At 41.0% G+C, this 11767-nt stretch overlaps 1 pseudogene; it reads right to left on the minus strand.

Annotated features, from left to right (window-relative positions):
- Window positions 1-6383: 6383 nt before the first annotated feature.
- On the minus strand, window positions 6384-9339 carry LOC130458908 (zinc finger protein 850-like; annotated as a pseudogene).
- Between the last annotated feature and the right edge of the window lie 2428 nt (window positions 9340-11767).

Genomic DNA, 11767 nt, shown 5'->3' on the forward strand with positions numbered 1-11767 from the left:
AATGTCTGAGGCCAGATTTGAACCTGGCTCTCAATCCACTAAATCACCTGGCTGTTCCCTCTTTGTTCTTTCTTATGAAAAGTCACCAGAAAGGAGAAAGAGAGATCTCTTACAGATATGTAGAGATAGCTAGCTCCTCAGTATATCCACTGATTTCCATTGGCTTCTCTAAAGACTTCTGAGACTTTTCCCCAGGATGATATGGAAAACCTGACTGTTGGTTGAACTTAAATCGCTTGATCCCAGTTGGGGAGCCATGTTTTCCATACTCTAATTTTTGCAATTCATCTATTTTGTGGTTTGGGTTTGGTTGAGTAAATAGATTTCCTCAATATTCACTATTGGTGACAGCCTTTTTGTAGCCAGGATTTAGTGGGAAAGGCTCAGATGGTTGAGTGTGATCTTAAGACAGCCCATTTCTCTTAAAGAAAAAGTGGCTAGGAATGAGAGCTGTTTGCCCTCCTGCTCCCAGACTTAGAATATTTCGGTTGCAAAGTGGAAGACCCTGGCTTTTTAAAATGTCTAACCAAACTCTAAGAGCCCTAAAACCCAGCCCTGCCTCAACCACTGCCTTCATGACTGTTGTAAGAAATTGTTCTCATCTGCCCATTCAGCTGAGGAAGTCTTCACATTCTTTGGGGAGACATATACCTAACACTCAGACATGTTTGAGGCTTAGTTTACTGGTGTGTGTGTGACTGCTGCCAAAGGTAAGAGTTTGGTGGCAGGTAGATAGGTGGCAAAGATGTACCGCGGACTCCACATACTATATGAGAAAGAAAAGGGAACATATATGTGTGTATACATGTGTGTGTGTAGTCTTAGAGAAGAATATTACAATCTTCAACTTTGTGGTATGATGGAGTTCTAGGCTTGGACTGCTCTGTCATACAGGAGATCTGTACCCTGGCCAGGGTACAGCAACATGGTGGTCAGGATCGATATTGGATCAAAGTTCACTGGTAGATTCAGAGACTCCCTTTAATGAGGGTACATGCACAGAAGTTTTCAGCTTGGTCTCAGCTGAGGACCCAAGTTCTGATGGAGTGATCTGGTGTTCTGGACCCTTGCAGGGGCTGCCACACGCCCATAGCAAGAGCAGCAGTAGAGGGTTAGGCCTGCAGTTCTGTGGCCCAGGGTGGTGAAGTTCTGTAAATCATGGGAAACAACTGAAAACAAATAACAAGGCCTGAAGGAGACTCTCAGGAAGAAAGGCAACTCAGCTCCCTTTTATGTGGTGCATTCCTCCTATGTTCTTTTACAGTTCTATATCTGGAACTATAAAGGTTGAATTTAATGGTTGGACAATACTTTTATGAAATTATGTGCTCACCAATATTTATTATACTTTGAGTCAGAACTTTATTTACAAATAGAGAAGAAACAATAAAGAAGAGAAATGTGAGGGGATTAGAGAGGTTATCCATCCTATCTTAATCCAGGCAGAAGTTAATTAGCTCTCAACCAGGAAGACCTGTAGTCAGTAACCATACAGCTTCCTCCAAGATGGAAGCTAGTCTCTCCAGAAACTAGGAAAGTAGTCAACCTTTCACTCCCCTCGCAAAGTAGTCTAGGAGTCAGGGTCCAAGTTGAAGCCAAGCTCTAAGCCCTCGATCCAATGCACAGTCTCCAGTGAAGCTGCCTTGAAAACACTCTCCAGTCAGGAGTCTATCTGCACAAGACTGACTCAAACTGAAGAATTCATGGCTTTTATAGTGAATTTTTGTCCCTATCTCTCTTCACAGGGGCCAGTCACAGTTTCCAAATTGTCCAGCACTGCTCAGGGGGAAGTGCTCATAGGAACCATTTCTCATCTTCTGGGGGGGTGAATACTCATCACAAAGGTTCACAGATTCCTGGCTGATTGAGTTTCTGAGGGTTTAAACTCTGATCATCATATTCACAAGTTTGGTACTGAGTTAAAAGGGTGGAGCTCTCTCAGTAAGTGACTTGTGAGTTCTCCAAGTACCTTGTTAGCTTCTTACCTGTGTTCAGTCTTGTTGATTCAATTCAAATGTAGACAAAGGAGAGTTAATCCTTTCTTCACAATCTAAGTAGGGCTTAGTGTTAACTAGAGTGTTAACTCAAAATAGATACTGGGAATAAAGAATTCCCTTTCACAGAATTGTGTGTGAGGGGGAGACAGGGCAAACGGCCATGCAAGAATCAGCCAGAGCCTTGGCAAGGACCCTTCACAGGCCATGAAGAGGGAGAAGGGAGTGATGGGAAGGGTGACAGAGGCTTTCCTGAAATAATATGTGGTACCTCAGAGGGGTTTTACTTTGCAGGGATACAATTTTTTTAATGTATAAAACAGAATCATAGTAGTCCAAAGGAAGCAGTTGTATTGGAATTGTTATTAAAGTATATTTAACACCAAATTAATCAAGCACAGCCAAGAATCCTGGCACTCAACATTGCTGGGTTGCCAAATTCCAAAAGAAGGAAGAGAGCAGGACATCAAACCAGTGTCAAAGGAACTGGCTATGTTTTATTTAAAGCAGAGTTGTCTCTGTTGAAGTTTATCCATGTGGTCTTCCTGCATGCTGGTAGGAATTCTTAGGGCCATTGGCAGCAGCATGTTGGAGTCCAGGCTATACTCCTGGCCCCTGTCCTTCCTCTGCCAGATATGCCACAGAAACATATTTACTCTGGAAACTCAATGACCTTCTGGACTTACATTGTAAATAATTCTGTCCCTGTGTCCCCTTCTTCTGACTGGATGCTTCTTCACAGAAACACTAAGTCCAGAAGAGTAGCTGTGTGATTCTAGTCAGGCCATGACATTTCTGAGCCTCAGTTTCTTTATTTTCTGAATTCATTATAAATAATGCAAGAGGTCATTTGAGTATCCAATGAGGCTGCTCCTCTTAAGCCTTTTGCCAGCCTTAAAGTCCCATGTCAATGCCAGCTACTCTCATTAATCTCTCTTCTCCCCTCTCTGCTTTATCCTTCTTAATATTCCCTTTTCTCTCTACCCCCTGCCTGGTCTTTCCTCCTCTCCATTCCCTATCTATCTCTTTCCTTAGCTTCCTGTTGCCCTCTAACCCCTTCACCAAGTTCCTGACCTCTGCCAACATCCTACATCCCATTCCTGACCTCTCCAGCTCTGTAGCTACCTTCCTTCTCATCTTCATCCACTTGGCTGCTCTTCTCAAGCCCTGGGATAGCCTAGCCTCTGGCCATTACAGTGGAAAGGAAAACTAAAGCAAGTTTTGGACTTTCTGCCTGTCAGGTGGAACAAACAGTAGTTGGAATGTTAGAGACAAGATATTGACAAGAATGACAGTTGGTGGAGAGAGGGGCAACTGGAAGTGGAAGTTGGTCTTATGAGAAGCACTCTCTTCCTGTTTCTAGATAGAAGTGCCTCTATTCATGAATTTCCCAACTGTGTGATCTACCTGGATCCCTGTGATCATATTCATCGGACAAAAGGACTCAGTGGAAACAGTTTGGATTGTAAGGCCAGTATTTAGGGGTATCAGCCCGAAGAGACAGGCCCAACCACCTCTGAAGATCAGAACTTTTCTTCCTCTTGCTGTCTACTGCTAAGACTTTGAATTTAAGAAAACTAGCACAAAATAGCATAGACAGGAATAAAAGAAACCCTCCATCCCTCTGTGAGACCTGGCCTCAGCTCAAAAGCTGAGAGAGACTCAAACCTCATCTAGGGAAATCCCTCTTCCTTCTTCCCTGATACCTTCCCCAATCCAACATTGTCATTAAAATTTATCTTTATTTAAATAACCGCAGTCAGATAAGAGGACTATCATTTCAGGGGACATAGAGGGAGCTGAATCTCAAGATAGTCATTCAAGTATCAATGGTCCTTATTGGACCCCTTCTGGGCAACTAAGTCTGGGGGGAGGCTTTTCCTCAGGAGGATCTGTTTTTACCTATTCTGGGATATCTTCCACATCAATCCAATAGAGAAGATGTCTCCTCAGGCTATCATAAGTGGCCCATTTCTTGGGAACCCCATTTTTCAAAAATAGCCTCTCAGTAACGGGCATCGCACTCCTTTTCCCTCACCAGCAGCCATATTTCCTCTCTCCCCTCAACTCCTCCATTCCTTGTTACAAAACCTTCAGTATCCCCTGTTCTTTATATTCAACCCATTTTCCCTATAAATATTACATTACTCATCCCCTGAGTACAGGAGGGAAATGGAGCATCTCCTTCAGCCTCTCTGCTCAGAGTTTAGCTCGTTCCTCTCTGCCAGACAGACAGAGAGGAAAGAATCAGGCTTCTCTGCAGTCCTTTCTCCCTTTCCCAAGAGGACTATGTTCTGTGTGTGACTGCCTGGAATAGGAGGGCACTTTCTGGGACATCAGGCTCAGGAAGGATCACCTGGCCATCACTCCAGGCTGGCTTTATTGGCTAGAATGAAAGGGGTCCTTCTCTGAGGACACACAGGAAAATCCTCTGTGAAGATTGGATTTAGCTCTCCCCTGATTGTTACAATCAAGATACTTAGCTCTTCTTTTATTGTGAAGATTAAATTGTAATCCCTGTGAATTTTAGATTTTGGCAATCCTGATTAAATCTTTAAAATCCTAACAAAACAAGGTTGTCTACACCCGTATTTATGGATCAAATGTTGAGAAGGATGCCCAATGACCAACATGTTCTATCAAGTGACAAATTAGAAACAACTATCAGACCCCCTGTGCTGTCCTAAGTCATGCTTAAGCTACCATTGATACATGTGAGATGCAGGAAGTGATATTAAAAAAAGTCTATATATTCACGCCACTTCCTCTTGCCAGCTCTCTTTTGGTGGAGAGGTGGCTTGTGGCAGTGTGCTGGGCATCTTGGCATGGCTGCAGCTATTGTCCCGGTTTGGTGATGAGTGTCCTTGATACAGTAACTGGGAGAAGCTTAATATTGTGGGTCAGGTGAGGCGTGTTCCCTGAACTCTCTTGGAGTTTAGGCTGATTCCTTTTTTTCCTTTACCTTTCCTAAAAACGTCATCCTCCTAGGAGGCCCCTCATCTCAGAGGAGGCCTTGTGGCTGGAAGGTCTCTGAACTCCCCTTGGCTCAGGCTAGGCCACAGAAATCTTATACCCTTTCCCCTCTCTGTTCTTCTTCATTCCTTCCCTCTATATTAATTAAACTAACATACAATTCCCAAACTGACTTGAATATTTTTATTGGGATTTGAATGAATCCCTGGTGACTATAAGGATAATATATTAGTCAAAACCCCTACATTTACCCCTTACATCCTCTGATTGTAACAATGAAGGTACTTAGCTCTTCCTTTATTGGGAAGATTGAATTGTAATACACAATGTAGTTTTAGACTTTAATTTACAAAAAGGTGGTAACTCAGTATTTTAAGTAGATCTACCCATTTTAAATACAAAAGGTGTTAAGTAGCTACAAAAAGTGATCTAACCAAAAAAGGTGTTAAATAACTAAAAAAGGTTTACTCAAACCAAAGAAGGTATGAACTAAAGAGTGGGCAGTCCTGGAGAGTAGCATCTGCTGTGATTTGTGTGAAATTTAGGAGAGGTGACACAAGAGAAAAAGATCTTTAAGAAGATCAGAGGCCAGAAGAAGATATTTTGATTCAAGATTCGAGTTGGATGTAGGATTCTCTAACTTGGTGTTGGACCCGAGGAACTGGACCCCTGAAGGAACTCAGGCCAGAGACCTCAGACTGCTTTTCCTTTTAGATGGTCACCATTGGTGAGTGAAAGGCTGACTTAGTGACCATGCCTTTCTCAGAGGTCTAAACTTCTGAGAGAGTCCCATCGTTTTGAGACTTTTTTCTCCTGGCTGGGGCTTAGAAATTCTGATATCAGAAGAAGCCAGATCTCTCCCTCTCTCTCTCTGTATACATACATATACATATACATATATATATACATATACATATATATATATACATATACATATATATATATATTCCCTCTATTATAAATAAACTACCATAAATTCTATTTACTTGAGTAATACTTTTTGGGATTTAGAATTTAAATCCCTGGCGACCACCTAATTAATATTTCCATCTCAACCACAAATAAATTTAATACCTACCATGGATCAGAGAACAACCTTTGACCTCTAGAGGGGCTAGACTCCCCTCAAATAAAAGTCTACTGAACTTGTCCGTTTACCTTACCCATTAAAGGGCTTTGCTGTAGATGAATGATGGAATTAACAAAAATCATGAAAAGAAAATTATCCAAAATAAACTGAAATTCCTAAAATTTTAGAAATAGTTTGAATTTCTTATTAAAATAAGACATGTAGAATGTCTCATGCAACAAAAAACTTATGATTTTTAAAAATCATTGAAGATAAATAATACACAAAATCCCTAGTTTAAAAATAAGCAAATATTGTAAAAATTATATTTTATTATAAGACAGAAAATGCAATATTAACATCTAGATGAAGTGACATTCAAACTAGAAAACATTACCTTGCTTGAAATATGTAAAGAAAAATATCAATCCCATGTAAAACTAGGAATAACTGAGAGGAGAAAATATATTTATAAAAATAATGAATATAAATGGTTTGAATTTGATTGTCAAAAATGAGGTAAAGAATGAAATAAAAAATTGAATTCATTATTGCGCTACTACACAGAAACACATTTCATGATAAACATACAGCCAAATGAAACTTGTGGACCTAATGTTTTGTTTTGTTTTTTCAGAATGAGTTTTCTAATGTAGAAAATTTTGTATTTTGTACCAAAACATTCTCAGAAGAAGCGTACGGAAAAGGTTTATATCTAACATGATCAGATGATCAATGAGTACTAGATGCTTACAGGGCCCTTTGGCATATTCATCACATAACTAAAGTTTCTCACTAATACGGGCCCTCTGATGGTCAAGAAAATATGACTGAAAACTGAGTACTTTCTCACAGCCTTCACATTTATAAGGTTCCTCACCAATGTGAATTCTCTGATGTACCAGGAAGTTTGTTCTCTTATTGAAATCTTTACCACATTCATGATTTTTTAATAAGGTTTCCATTATGAATTCTCTGATGGACAATTAAATTTGAACTCTGATTAAAGGCCTTTCCAAAATCATTACATTTAAATGGCTTCTCACTAGTATGAATTCTCTGGTGTTTAAGGAGGTTGGAAATCCGATTAAAGGCCTTCCCACAATCATGACATTTAAATGGCTTCTCACCAGTATGAATTCTCTGATGTATAATAAGTTTTGACCTATGACTGAAGACTTTCCCACAATCATGACATTGAAATGGCTTCTCAGCAGTATGAATTCTCTGGTGTTGAAGGAGGTGGAAACTCTGATTAAAGGCCTTTCCACAATCATTACATTTAAATGGCCTCTCATTAGTATGAATTCTTTGGTGTTGCAGGAGGTGAGAACTCTAATTAAAGGCCTTCCCACAATCATGACATTGAAATGGCTTCTCACCAGTATGAATTCTCTGATGTTGAAGGAGGTGGGAATTCTGATTAAAGGCCTTCCCACAATCATGACATTGAAATGGCTTCTCACCAGTATGAATTCTCTGGTGCTGAAGGAGGTGGGAATTCTGATTAAAGGCCTTCCCACAATCATGACATTGAAATGGCTTCTCACCAGTATGAATTCTCTGGTGTTTAAGGAGGGTGGAACTCCGATTAAAGGCCTTCTCACAATCATTACATTTAAAAGGCTTCTCACCAGTATGAATTCTCTGGTGTTGATGGAGGTTGGAATTCTGATTAAAGGCCTTCCCACAATCATGACATTGAAATGGCTTCTCACCAGTATGAATTCTCTGGTGTTGAAGGAGGTGGGAAATCTGATTAAAGGCCTTCCCACAATCATTACATTTAAATGGCTTCTCACCAGTATGAATTCTCTGGTGTTGATGGAGGTTGGAATTCTGATTAAAGGCCTTCCCACAATCATCACATTTAAATGGCTTCTCACCAGTATGAATTCTCTGGTGTTGAAGGAGGTGGGAATTCTGATTAAAGGCCTTCCCACAATCATGACATTTAAAAGGCTTCTCACCAGTATGAATTCTCTGGTGTATAATAAATTTTGACCTATGACTGAAGACTTTCCCACAATCATGACATTGAAATGACTTCTCAGCAGTATGAATTCTCTGGTGTTGAAGGAGGTGGAAACTCTGATTAAAGGCCTTTCCACAATCATTACATTTAAATGGCCTCTCATTAGTATGAATTCTTTGGTGTTGAAGGAGGTGAGAACTCTGATTAAAGGCCTTCCCACAATCATGACATTGAAATGGCTTCTCACCAGTATGAATTCTCTGATGTTGAAGGAGGTGGGAATTCTGATTAAAGGCCTTCCCACAATCATGACATTGAAATGGCTTCTCACCAGTATGAATTCTCTGGTGCTGAAGGAGGTGGGAATTCTGATTAAAGGCCTTCCCACAATCATGACATTGAAATGGCTTCTCACCAGTATGAATTCTCTGGTGTTTAAGGAGGGTGGAACTCCGATTAAATGCCTTCTCACAATCATTACATTTAAAAGGCTTCTCACCAGTATGAATTCTCTGGTGTTGATGGAGGTTGGAATTCTGATTAAAGGCCTTCCCACAATCATGACATTGAAATGGCTTCTCACCAGTATGAATTCTCTGGTGTTGAAGGAGGTGGGAAATCTGATTAAAGGCCTTCCCACAATCATTACATTTAAATGGCTTCTCACCAGTATGAATTCTCTGGTGTTGATGGAGGTTGGAATTCTGATTAAAGGCCTTCCCACAATCATCACATTTAAATGGCTTCTCACCAGTATGAATTCTCTGGTGTTGAAGGAGGTGGGAATTCTGATTAAAGGACTTCCCACAATCATGACATTTAAAAGGCTTCTCACCAGTATGAATTCTCTGGTGTATAATAAATTTTGACCTATGACTGAAGACTTTCCCACAATCATTACATTTAAAAGGTTTCTCACCAATATGAATCCTCTGATGTAAAATAAGTTTTGAGTCATTAATAAACATTTTCCCACAGTCATTGCATTGATAAAGATTTTTTCTAGTATGTGCCCTCTGATGTATGTTAAGTTTTGACCTATGATGGAAACCTTTCCCACAGACATTGCATTCATAAGGGTTTTCTCCAACATGAATTCTCTGATGTAAAATGAGTTTTGAGCTTTTATTAAAAGCTTTCCTACATTGGGGGCACTTGTAGAATTTCTCTCCAGCATACATGTTGGTACTTTTCTGAAATGAGTAAAGATGAAATGCCCCAAATGTGACTCCTGGTTTATCTGATTTCTCCACAGAATTTGTTTTCATCAATTTCTACTTCTCCAAAAGCAGAATGCAAGACCAATATTTTTGCTTCCTTCTTCCTCAGGAATGCCTTATTTTGGAGTTTCCTTCATGCTCTGAGACCTGGACTCCCAGTCTGAAAGAGATGAAATGAAATACACAAATTTCCTTTGTGGCCTCTTCTAGGGGAACGGGACCCTTGTAGCTGAGAAAAACCAGGCACATACCCCACAGTGACAATAGCCCTAAGAGGAATGTCCTTGAATTCTCTCAATCATAGCCTGAACTCATGGGGAAAAGGCAGAGAAGGTCAACAGAACTAGGAGGGAAAAGTGGCCATGATCCATGGGCAACACAGAGCTAGGAAGGAATTGAAGGAAGTGGGTAATGAGGAGTGATCAGAGATTCGGAAATCCAAGCCATAAGAACTACCAAAAGAGTTCAAGGATGAAGGAAGATGAGGGGAAATATCAAATGGAGAACTGAATGATTGTAATGAATAAACACTGTGTAAAAGGAAGTTGGAATGAGGTAGAGAGGCCTATCAATGCTGAACAGAGGAAGACTCATGAATTCTTTGTTTTTTAAACCCTTCCCTTTCCTCTCAGAATCAGTACTGTGTATCTGTTCCAAAGGAAAAGAGCAGGAAAGAGTAGACAGTGGTGATTAGGTGACCTGCTCAGGGTCACATAGTTGGACCCATGAATTCTCGAGCAAATGGGAGTCACTGGCATTTCTTGAGTAGGAGAATGGCATGGTCTGATTGGGACAGGAGAGTCAAGTAATTTTCTCACCCTGTGAGAAGTTTTGAGCTAACAATCAAGGAAAATTACGTATTGATTTTAATAAAATGGAATAATTAATCAGCAGTTCTTAGAAGAAAACTCAACAATCATATCATGGAGGCTGTGGGGTCTGGGAACACAATTCAGATTTAGACTGGTGGCTTCTAGGGAGTTCCTGAGTCACACTGAAGCTTCATGTACTTATCTTTGGGCCTCTATGACTGATTTGTGTGCCGACTTCATGAGAAAATTTTGGGCTTGGCCTGTAGATGAGGTTTTGCTGGGAATTATGTCCCTAAGTAAAAGGTAACCCATGACAGTCTCTTTGGGATTGGGTTTGAGGGTCTGCTCTTTTGGTGATGTTTTGAAGAATTAGGGCACGTGTGCTCTGTTCTTTTATTCTTTCTTTTGAGACTAGGGGGAATAATAAACATGTGAATTCATAGGTGAGGGGCCTTGATGAAAGAGGTCATGTAAAAGGGGGTTGGGTGGGTAATCACGTCTCGCCAAGGACTACTCTGTGGTCTCCCAGCTACCACGCGTGACTCTGTCTCGTGGACTGATGGCCCCCAGCACTCATCTGCCAATTGCAGATAAGATCCCTCCTAATCTAGTGGCAGTGAAGTGATGGTGAAGGGAAGAGTTCACAAGGGCCCAAAGTCAGAAAGATTTGAGTTCAAATCTGGGCTTTAAACTCTTCCTAGCTGGGTGACCCTGGCCAAGTCACTTTACCTCTGCTGACTCAGTTTCCTCAATGGTAAAGTGGCAACCTACCTCTTAGGATTGTTGTGAGGATCTTAAGAGATGGTAGTATTATAAAGTGCTCAGTACAGCCCAGCATAGAATAGACTTGCTGTCGATATTTTATTTATTCATTAATTTATCTATTATCTCTAAATCGGCTTCTGAAGTTTCTAAATTTTCTATGTCAAGTTGTAACCGATTTGATAACACTCTAAACATGAAAAATAGATCAGTGGACATGTCTTGAGAGCTTATTATGAGCTGTGAATTATGCTAAGTGCTGGACATCCAAGAAAGAGGTAAAAAATGGCTCCTCCCTGAGGAAGCTCACAGGAGACAACATTCAAACAAAAACATACCAAGGAAGCTATACATAGGATTAACAGGATACCCAAGGGAATATCTCCTGGTTCCCCAGGCCCTTCTTAGTATTGAGGTCCCTTCCCATTCCCTACATTCTTATCTGTTTGCCTTAGGGTAAATGGGAAACTCCTAAAGGAAAGGTTCTATTTGCCTTTGGCCTTTGATTGCCCATCACCTAGAACTGGGAGTAGCACCTACCAGAGATTTCATAGATAAGGGTTTCATTGGGGAACTAAGGCCCCTGAGGAATCCAGGGCCTCCTTTCCTCTGCAATCAGGGGTGACCCTCAGCTACCTTGTTCTAGGTCATTGGTCCTCATTAAGTCAGGAGGAGACCCCTCTGAGAGCTTGGGGTGAGAGACTGAAGCAAGGAGGACTTGAGGAGGAGGAGGAGAAAATGGGGCAGACTCACCCACAGCAGGAACAGACCCCAGAAGGCCCTGAAGCTCAATAGAGTAACCTCAGGTTCAGTTCAGTGGGACAGAACAAGAGCTCCCACCTAAAAAGACTCATCCAGGCTGAGGGCTGCCTGAGGAAGTCTCCATCAGAAAGTGTAGGCCTGGTACCTCTCACTTCCTTATCTGGCCTCTTTCCTCCCAAGGTTCTGAAGCTCTGGGAGTT

This window comes from Monodelphis domestica, chromosome 4 (genome assembly GCF_027887165.1).
Source record: "Monodelphis domestica isolate mMonDom1 chromosome 4, mMonDom1.pri, whole genome shotgun sequence".
In the NCBI taxonomy this organism is placed as follows: domain Eukaryota; kingdom Metazoa; phylum Chordata; class Mammalia; order Didelphimorphia; family Didelphidae; genus Monodelphis; species Monodelphis domestica.